The sequence below is a fragment of the Ylistrum balloti genome, unplaced genomic scaffold (genome assembly GCF_031769215.1).
Source record: "Ylistrum balloti isolate Yb309-2 unplaced genomic scaffold, AGI_CSIRO_Ybal_v1 Utg369652, whole genome shotgun sequence".
Taxonomy (NCBI): Eukaryota; Metazoa; Mollusca; class Bivalvia; order Pectinida; family Pectinidae; genus Ylistrum; species Ylistrum balloti.
In genome coordinates, this window is record NW_026781907.1 from 1,259,396 (window position 1) to 1,271,523 (window position 12,128).

Below are 12,128 nucleotides of genomic sequence, written 5' to 3' on the forward strand. Positions count from 1 at the left end.
GACTAACAATGTCTGTGGTTACCACACTGACCTGACAGACTAACAATGTCTGTGGTTACCACACTGACCTGACAGACTAACAATGTCTGTGGTTACCACACTGACCTGACAGACTAACAATGTCTGTGGTTACCACACTGACCTGACAGACTAACAATGTCTGTGGTTACCACACTGACCTGACAGACTAACAATGTCTGTGGTTACCACACTGACCTGACAGACTAACAATGTCTGTGGTTACCACACTGACCTGACAGACTAACAATGTCTGTGGTTACCACACTGACCTGACAGACTAACAATGTCTGTGGTTACCACACTGACCTGACAGACTAACAATGTCTGTGGTTACCACACTGACCTGACAGACTAACAATGTCTGTGGTTACCACACTGACCTGACAGACTAACAATGTCTGTGGTTACCACACTGACCTGACAGACTAACAATGTCTGTGGTTACCACACTGACCTGACAGACTAACAATGTCTGTGGTTACCACACTGACCTGACAGACTAACAATGTCTGTGGTTACCACACTGACCTGACAGACTAACAATGTCTGTGGTTACCACACTGACCTGACAGACTACCAATGTCTGTGGTTACCACACTGACCTGACAGACTAACAATGTCTGTGGTTACCACACTGACCTGACAGACTAACAATGTCTGTGGTTACCACACTGACCTGACACTAACAATGTCTGTGGTTACCACCTGACTGACAGACTAACAATGTCTGTGGTTACCACACTGACCTGACAGACTAACAATGTCTGTGGTTACCACACTGACCTGACAGACTAACAATGTCTGTGGTTACCACACTGACCTGACAGACTAACAATGTCTGTGGTTACCACACTGACCTGACAGACTAACAATGTCTGTGGTTACCACACAAACATGACTAACTGCCAATGTCTCTGGTTACCACACTGACCTGACAGACTAACAATGTCTGTGGTTACCACACTGACCTGACAGACTAACAATGTCTGTGGTTACCACACTGACCTGACAGACTAACAATGTCTGTGGTTACCACACTGACTGACAGACTAACCTGTTACCAAACTGACTAACAATGTCTGTGGTTACCACACTGACCTGACAGACTAACAATGTCTGTGGTTACCACACTGACCTGACAGACTAACAATGTCTGTGGTTACCACACTGACCTGACAGACTAACAATGTCTGTGGTTACCACACTGACCTGACAGACTAACAATGTCTGTGGTTACCACACTGACCTGACACTAACAATGTCTGTGGTTACCACACTGACCTGACAGACTAACAATGTCTGTGGTTACCACACTGACCTGACAGACTAACAATGTCTGTGGTTACCACACTGACCTGACAGACTAACAATGTCTGTGGTTACCACACTGACCTGACAGACTAACAATGTCTGTGGTTACCACACTGACCTGACAGACTAACAATGTCTGTGGTTACCACACTGACCTGACAGACTAACAATGTCTGTGGTTACCACACTGACCTGACAGACTAAGACGAACAATGTCTGTGGTTACCACACTGACCTACTAACAATGTCTGTGGTTACCACACTGACCTGACAGACTAACAATGTCTGTGGTTACCACACTGACCTGACAGACTAACAATGTCTGTGGTTACCACACTGACCTGACAGACTAACAATGTCTGTGGTTACCACACTGACCTGACAGACTAACAATGTCTGTGGTTACCACACTGACCTGACAGACTAACAATGTCTGTGGTTACCACACTGACCTGACAGACTAACAATGTCTGTGGTTACCACACTGACCTGACAGACTAACAATGTCTGTGGTTACCACACTGACCTGACAGACTAACAATGTCTGTGACTAACAATGTTACCACACTGACCTGACACTAACAATGTCTGTGGTTACCACACTGACCTGACAGACTAACAATGTCTGTGGTTACCACACTGACCTGACAGACTAACAATGTCTGTGGTTACCACACTGACCTGACTAACAATGTCTGTGGTTACCACACTGCCCTGACAGACTAACCATGTCTGTGGTTACCACACTGACCTGACAGAATAACAATGTCTGTGGTTACCACACTGACCTGACTAACAATGTCTGTGGTTACCACAACTACAGACTGATGTCTCTGGTAACCACACGACCTGACAGACTAACAATGTCTGTGGTTACCACACATGACCTGACTCACTACCAATGTCTGGTAACCACACCTGACTAACAATGATGTACCACATACCAACATGACCTGACAGACTAACAATGTCTTGTTACCACACTGACCTGACAGACTAACAATGTCTGTGGTTACCACACTGACCTGACAGACTAACAATGTCTGTGGTTACCACACTGACTCACTAACAATTAACCTCACCGACCTGACTCACTACTGATGTTACCAACTCACCGACAGCCTGACTCACTACCAATGTCTTTAGTAACCTCACCGACCTGACTCACTACCGATGTCTTTAGTAACCTCACCGACCTGACTCACTACCGATGTCTTTAGTAACCTCACCGACCTGACTCACTACCGATGTCTTTAGTAACCTCACCGACCTGACTCACTACTGATGTCTTTAGTAACCTCACCGATCTGAGTCACTACCAATGTCTTTAGTAACCTCACCGACCTGACTCACTACCAATGTCTTTAGTAACCTCACCGACCTGACTCACTACCGATGTCTTTAGTAACCTCACCGACCTGACTCACTACCGATGTCTTTAGTAACCTCACCGATCTGAGTCACTACCGATGTCTTTAGTAACCTCACCGACCTGACTCACTACCGATGTCTTTAGCAAACTTACCGACCTGACTCACTACCAATGTCTTTAGTAACCTCACCGACCTGACTCACTACCGATGTCTTTAGTAACCTCACCGACCTGACTCACTACCGTAACCTCACCGAACTGACTCATGTCTTTAGTAACCTCACCTGACTCACTACCGATGTCTTTAGTAACCTCACCGATCTGAGTCACTACCGATGTCTTTAGTAACCTCACCGACCTGACTCACTACCGATGTCTTTAGTAACCTCACCGACCTGACTCACTACCGATGTCTTTAGTAACCTCACCGACCTGACTCACTACCGATGTCTTTAGTAACCTCACCGACCTGACTCACTACCGATGTCTTTAGTAACCTCACCGACCTGACTCACTACCGATGTCTTTAGTAACCTCACCGACCTGACTCACTACCGATGTCTTTAGCAACCTCACCGACCTGACTCACTACTGATGTCTTTAGTAACCTCACCGACCTGACTCACTACCGATGTCTTTAGTAACCTCACCGACCTGACTCACTACCGATGTCTTTAGTAACCTCACCGACCTGACTCACTACTGATGTCTTTAGTAACCTCACCGACCTGACTCACTACCGATGTCTTTAGTAACCTCACCGACCTGACTCACTACCGATGTCTTTAGTAACCTCACCGACCTGACTCACTACCGATGTCTTTAGTAACCTCACCGACCTGACTCACTACTGATGTCTTTAGTAACCTCACCGATCTGAGTCACTACCGATGTCTTTAGTAACCTCACCGACCTGACTCACTACCGATGTCTTTAGTAACCTCACCGACCTGACTCACTACCGATGTCTGTAGCAACCTCACCGACCTGACTCACTACCGATGTCTTTAGCAAACTTACCGACCTGACTCACTACCAATGTCTTTAGTAACCTCACCGACCTGACTCACTACAGATGCCTTTAGTAACCTCACCGACCTGACTCACCACTGATGTCTTTAGTAACCTCACCGACCTGACTCACTACTGATGTCTTTAGTAACCTCACCGACCTGACTCACTACCGATGTCTTTAGTAACCTCACCGACCTGATTCACTACAGATGCCTTTAGTAACCTCACCGACCTGACTCACTACTGATGTCTTTAGTAACCTTACCGACCTGACTCACTACTGATATCTTTAGTAACCTTACCGATCTGACTCACTACCAATGTCTCCAGTAACCTCACCGACCTGACTCACTACCAATGTCTTCAGTAACCTCACCGACCTGACTCACTACCGATGTCTGTAGTAACCTCATCGACCTGACTCACTACATATGTCTTTAGTAACCTCACCGACCTGACTCCTACCGATGTCTTTAGTAACCTCACCGACGTGACTCACTGCCGATGTCTTCAGCTACCTCAACGACCTGACATACCACTGATGTCCCTGGTAACCACCTCAACCAAACATACTCCTGACATCCCTAATAATCATACCGACCGAATTAACTAACTGCATCTTGCAGGATTGTGTCCCTGCTCACCTGCCTCCTTTTGAATAAGACTCTCGTATAATGTTGTGACCCTGCTTAGCTGCCCCTAGTGGATTAGACACCTGTACAATGTTGTGACCCTGCTCAGCTGCCCCTTATAAATAAAATATCTGTATAATGTTGAGACCCAGCGCAGCGCTTGGCTGCCCCCTTGTTGACAAGACATCTACATTTTGTATCTCTCAGCTGCTACCTGGTAAATTAGATATGGTCTCTGTACATTGACGGACGACAGACGGACGCCGGGCGCTGGCCGGACGGACATAATCTCTGCCTTTAAAACAAGATCGCGTTATATGGTTATAGAACAGTTTTCAAATGAAGGTTTAATCTGTAAGATGTATATTAAATGTATACCATTCTTCTAAAACAAAGGAGGTTACCTCCCTTTAACCGCCTCTCAGACCATGGTAGACATCGCTTTACCAACTCGAGCATCAACAGTGTTCTACGAGTTTTCAGTTCATTAATGGGACAGTTTAAAGTCTGGCCTTTCGATTTCCATGTCTAAAATATCAAGTTTCCTTAAATTGCAACTGTAAAAAGACGTTTAAATTGTCGCCAAACACGTTCAATTTGGAGGTGTTTCTAAACGTCATCAGAACGTGTATTAAAATGATCGGTACTTGATTTAAACACTTACTTCAACACAACAATTACTTTTCAAGAAAGTTTAATAGTTTTTGTTTAATATATTAAGTTTACTAAATACAGTAAAATTCTTTTTTAATCTATTATAACATAAACACTATTTTATTTTCTCTTGTTTTTGGAGAATGTGCAGTGTCTCTTAAAAAAAATTCTTCTCTTGATCTTGTCCTTGTTACCCTTGAAATTGGAAGTTCCTGATAATGTTGGTGAGCTACACGGTCAAAACTGGACATTCTACTGTTTAATTAATAAACACATTGATTTTACTTTTTATTGTATCGAAAAGATCAAGGGTATGTAGTATCAGAAATATGTAAAGTTATATATATATAACGTGAAGTATGCTAAAATGTAAGAAAAATCGATGGACGTAATGTGAAAGATGTTGAAACGCATTGTAAGATAAATGTACTGTGCTATTGGTAAACATGCTGTCAGAGATGTTGAAAAAGTACTCTGAAAGATATGATAAATGTTGATAGACGTACTGTGTGAAATATGTTAATAAACGAACTGTGTGAAATATGTTAATAAACGTGCTGTGTGAAATATGTTGATAAACGTACTGTGTGAAATATATAAATAAACGTATTGTGTGAATACTGTGTGAAATATATTGATAAACGTGCTGTGTGAAATATGTTGATAAACGTGCTGTGTGAAATATGTTGATAAACGTGCTGTGTGAAATATGTTGATAAACGTGCTGTGTGAAATATATTGATAAACCTGCTGTGTGAAATATATTGATAAACGTGCTGTGTGAAATATGTTGATAAACGTGCTGTGTGAAATATGTTGATAAACGTACTGTGTGAAATATGTTGATAAACGTACTGTGTGAAATATGTTGATAAACGTACTGTGTGAAATATGTTGATAAACGTACTGTGTAAAATATATTGATAAACGTACTGTGTAAAATATGTTGATAAACGTACTGTGTGAAATATGTTGATAAACGTACTGTGTGAAATATATTGATAGACGTATTGTGTGAAATATTTTGATAGACATATTGTGTGAAATATATTGATAAAACGTACGGTGTGAAATATGTTGATAAACGTACTGTGAGAGATGTTGATAAACGTACTGTGAGAGATGTTGATAAACGTATTGTGAGAGATGTTGATAAACGTACTGTGAGAGATGTTGATAAACGTACTGTGAGAGATGTTGATAAACGTACTGTGAGAGATGTTGATAAACGTATTGTGAGAGATGTTGATAAACGTATTGTGAGAGATGTTGATAAACGTATTGTGAGAGATGTTGATAAACGTACTGTGAGAGATGTTGATAAACGTACTGTGAGAGATGTTGATAAACGTACTGTGAGAGATGTTGATAAACGTAGTGTGAGAGATGTTGATAAACGTACTGTGAGAGATGTTGATAAACGTACTGTGAGAGGTGTTGATAAACGTTCTATGAGAGTTTTGGATAAAAATATGATATAACTTTTAAACAATCGTATTACTTGTACGAATGTCTGCTACACATATCGTTAGAACAAATACATTGTAATTACGTAATTAAATAGACTTATACGATGTGATATATATTTCAATGCTGAGTGTTTATCTAAAATTAATTTTGTTTTGTTTTATTTACACGATATATGAACACTACTGACGAACAAATCATAAAGTTATAAAGACCTTTTTGTCTTTGTCACCACAGAAATGAAAAACTGCATGTTAATTCATACAGAATCTTTATTTTTGTCATTACTTTGGCGAAAACTGCATCATGGGTATTGCATACAAAGTCTTAAGTTTTGTCATCAGAAGGTATATCGTGAAATATTAACACTCCCGCGAACTTTGAAGCGGTTTTGAGTTGTCGTTCTTGACTACAACGCTAAGCATGATAGGAGTTCTTTCTTGTTTATTGTGAAGTAAGTGTACTGTTTTTATATCAAGAAATTATTCAAAACTCATATGCGCTCATATTTTAGCATGCGAAGCTCTGGATTTGTCGTGACAAATACCGGGGTAAGAAATTCCCTTTGTTGGAATTTCCCGACTCTAAATTAGATCGAAATGACGACATTTGCTTTATTCAAGCGATTTCATTGGTTGGTATAATAAGATGATGGATAATCGTCCTACGTCATTTTAAAATTAATATGCGATTGGCTGAGAAAAAGAAAAGTTATAAACGCGAAACCAGGGGAACCCCTGCAAGGCGTACTCTCGGTATACAGTCACGGACTATCTCCTGACTTCACGATAACCTTTTTTGACGGTGAAATTCCGTTTGCTTTTAAATTAGAAATTAATTGTACATTTTCATGAATACTTTAACTATAATTCGCCGAAAGTAATAGAGTTAATTTTTCATCGATAGCGAACAACGGACGGAAAACTCAACAAACTCGGGCTTTCATGCACAAGAAACTGTTCACTCGCCAAGAACAGTAACACTGTATATATCTCAAAGGACAAGTATTTCCCGCTGTGGAAAACTGCATAGTATTGCATACAAAATCTGTAATTTTGTCATCACAAAAGTGAACAGAGAAGAAATCTGAATACATAGTTTAGAATAAACGTGTAAAGGAGCACAACCTCGGAACGTCTGTTTAATTGTTAATAATTTGAAATGGCACTGTAGAGGAAGTATGCTCAATAAACTAGTGATAATAAACGGACTCACAGATATCAATTTCAAATTCGATATACTGTGCAGTATTTTTTTTCGGTGAAATGAGTGTTTCAAATTCAAAACCGTCCTGAACGGGTCACACATTATATGGTGTAAGGCGAGCTGGAATCGAACACGCATCCATCAGCGTTATGTACGGGTTGGCTTTGATAAATGATGTACATTACGGCAGACGGTATCGACTGTGATCCATTACACGGGCTTTTTGCCATCGTTGAAGTGTGCTGACCGATATCGTTTACAGAAGAAGCTGACGGAATCCTGTCTGATTGATAAACTCACTTACTGACGGAAGTGACATTGATTGACAGCCTATGGTATTTTAATAGATATAAAGACGACATATGTTCCTGTGTCAATGGTGTTTAGTTTGATCGGGCTGAAATGAGACACATGGTTAACAGAAACAAGAAACAAGTTAGATATCTCAAATTTTCTCTACATTTCCCGCTTTATAGAATTATACTCCCGTCCGTTACAAATTAGTGTTGTTTGATAAAATATTGACTCCTTTTTCAAACACTTGATGTCTTTCCCTGCAAACCCACCAAACATTCGACAAACGGTTAAACGGTATACTTTACGTGTACTACAATAATATCTTAAGTAGGCTTACAGAGTGTTACTGATTTCTACATTACTGAAAATATTAGAAATTGAAAAAGCGCCATTTTGGGTAGCGAGTTTCTGTTTTTCATTTACAGAGTACATACATTGATAAAGAACTTTTCGGTCTTAGGAAATGCGCTGTTAAATTCTATCAAGACAGCGCTTTTTCGTCTTCCCGTTGGTCATGCGCACTAGAACGGTATGGTTGGTGTTCCGGTGAGAGGTACATTACAATGTACAAGTAGCAGATTTATTCGGAACCGACCTTGAAAGTTTTCTCATGCTGCACAGACCTTAACTTAAATGTTTGTTTACAATAACATTATTAAGCGTCATGTTGAAACCCCGTGTCCGTTCTGTACATCTGAATCAAACACTTGTCTATTTGTCGAGAGCTATGTCGATAGGAACGGGTGAAAGACACAGTGCGTGGGTGAAATACTGGCAAAACGTGTAAACTGGTTGAGTGATAGTATCATAATGTGTTTTTGTCAGCTACTTGTTGAAGTAAATTTAAACAAAACCACAGCTGACGAGATTTATTGCATTTTCTCATATTAGACTTAATAGTGCGTATATAGCGTAAATGTTTTTTCAACAAGGCACCCAGTAAAGTAAACAAACTTATTTTAAGCGAACAGTAGCACACATTGTGAAACACTGATAGAAAATCCAGTCGCCAGCGAACCTAAACATACCTAGTTCAAATTAATATGATATCGACTTTTCTATATCGGTCTGAAGTTCCTCTACTTCAGACTGGTATATAAAAAAAGTTGATTGAACGTCAGAATATTTCAAACTTTATTCTACCAGAGACGTGTTATATATGTCTCTGATTCTACCTCGTTTAACTGCATAACGGCACAGTAAGTTCGTCTCATGACGGTGTTATATTATAGTGACAATTTATTACACATGTTATAAATAAACTTAATTCATATTTTTGACAGAATAACATAATTAGTGTTTATTATATAGAAATAAAGTGACAAATAAGTCGTAAGATTGATATTAGTGAGAATGTATGGGAGGAACATAATGTGTAGTGCTGACAAGAATGACGGATACTGGGTGTTAGCTGGGACACGGATACCGACGGAACGCATTGGGAAATTAAGATTAAAGAGGAAAATGATTAATGTTGTATCGATTCTGGAAACTGTCTCTCGACAGAAAGTATAATGTATGGAGAAAAGGCCATCACCGGATATCGATTTTAACATATGGATCTACAGATCGATTGGTTGAAATTTGGAACAAAATTGTTTTGTTATTCGCTATCTGTTTTAGATCGAAAGAACAATAAACGTAGATTAGAGTGATGCGATTTTACGAGGTATAATATCAATATATGGCTCCTTTAATTTGGTTACACGTGTGTTGCAGCCTTTGTTGTGTATTTAACGGAAGCGAGATATTGTGTACATGTATATATAAATAACATAGCTGTCAGATGATATCCCGTATTCTACAGACATTAAACATATAGAGCGGACAGATATTTATGGCATATCGTATACTGTAAATATGAAAATAATCGCGGGGATTTGATTTCAATATATTCGCGGTTATCACTTGATAAATTACGCGAATTTAAACACATAGAAAATATTTATTGGATAAGCAAGATATTAGAAATAAATCTGTTGTATGTCTGTTAACATGAATACCAATATATAAATTTGCGCGCAAATTTCGTCCTCGTGAGTAATCCAAACTTGGACAACCGCGAAATATTAGTCCCTCGAAATTTAACAACGATACCGTACTTCATAGTTAAACGTTATAAGCTATTTACTTAAAAATATATGTATGTCGTGTTTTTATTTTTTTGTTTGTTTTCCTTTAAATGTAGTTTTCACAGTATTAGTTATTTAGTTAAAGTTTCTCTCGGGATACAGGAATACAGAGGATAAAATAGATTTAAAGGGAACGGGGCGGTTTTTTTTTTTTTTTTAAGTTTAAACATATTTATTGTCAAATACAGACAGTGGATTAGGCACAAGTTATTACAACTTATCAACGCCTTCTCCAAAGATACATTACATATGACAATACAAAACAATATGACAATATAGTACAATACTGACAATACAATACAATACAATACTGGTAATACAAAATGTTGATATATATTAACTCAAAATCTGTTGCTGGTTTTAATAAAATTTTGCACATGTTTAAGGTCCACAGAAAAATTACAATTACCATATAAAAGAAGTTCAATATCAAACGGAACATTCAAAATATTTAGATTATGTACCAAAATACGCCTTTCAATTAAGAACAGGGGACATTCAATAAAAAAGTGATAGGCATTGTCACAAGGATGACCACGGGGCGATACCGTAGCGACAGTTAAATACTTAACTAACTTTTACTACTCCATCGACGAGTTCTTAAGATAACAGGACGATCAGAAATCGTATTCAGTTTTGATATATTACATGTCAGATTTCATTTCTGCCATGAGCTGATGAAATAACATTTTCTGTATTTTACCCCCAAAGGGAAGTAGCGCGTGTAAACTACAGAACGTTACTGAAAAACCTTAACTGAATGATGGCTAGGGAGTTTACCTTCTATTTGTGTTGAAACTCTCAAAGCGCGACATTCTATAATAACGACGGCGAACATATAATATATTGTCGTCTGTTACATCACGTTGATATTTGTAACTACAGTTATTATCGGTCTACAGAAATAAAGAGACACAGTTAGATCGAAGTTATGGCAAAACTGTTTCACCGAGGGACTTTACTAAAGAAGAGAAAACGATTATAGATTTCGAAACTGAAAAAAAATTAACATATAATAATCAGACGTATTGAAATTATATTTGAATTTCAAATCATCAATCAAATGAAGATAATTGATGAAATAAAAATGCATTATTGCTTTGAAATACGTTTTCCTCTGGCTATCAAAGCTCAAAGCGAGGCAAAAATACAGACAATCGTCACGTGACTTTAATTAGCCAATGTGATGTACAGATTTTATTCCGAGCCTACAATATAGAAAATAAAATGGGATGCGCAGATTTATTCCGATGTGAAATAAAGTATTAAATATAGTCGATTTTTTAATGAAGGTATATACCTTAATTTTTTCAGTGAACGGACCAATCAAGTATAAATAAGAAAATGGTCAAAATGAAATAACGATAATTAAAAAAAAGCTGACGGTATATTTCAGTCATAAGCACTTTTGAGATTTCTGTACAAATTGAAACCATGTATGCGTAAACATATTAAGCGCTCAGAAGAGGGGAGTGGAGAAGTTAACACAAGCAGAGCTATGTAACCAAACACAAACTGTTTGGTTTGGCGGAAACTGTCTGTTTAGCGTCACTCAAAAGTTCAGATAAGGATACACTTGATAACTGTTATGAAATGCCGATTAGAACTAAAACATTGTGGTGTTGAAAAAAACCCTTCTCTTTGTATAATTGGGAATTATATCTTTGTTTGTTCACACGTAAACACATCGGCCCGACGATCACATCAAGTACAAGCCATCCAAAAGTGGGGGTGGGGGCAATAATATTACCTTAAGGGGGGAGGGGCAATTATATTGACCAAGGGGTGGGCGATGGGGCGAGATGGCGGTATAGATGGAAGTATGGTCGATCGGATGAAGGGCTCCGTCTTTATTTTGAAACGTCTAGATGTAAAATATGGGGGAGACATAACAAATGGGTTTCCAATTGTATAAATTGACCAAGGGGTGGGCGATGGGGCGAGATGGCGGTATAGATGGAAGTATGGTCGATCGGATGAAGGGCTCCGTCTTTATTTTGAAACGTCTAGATGTAAAATATG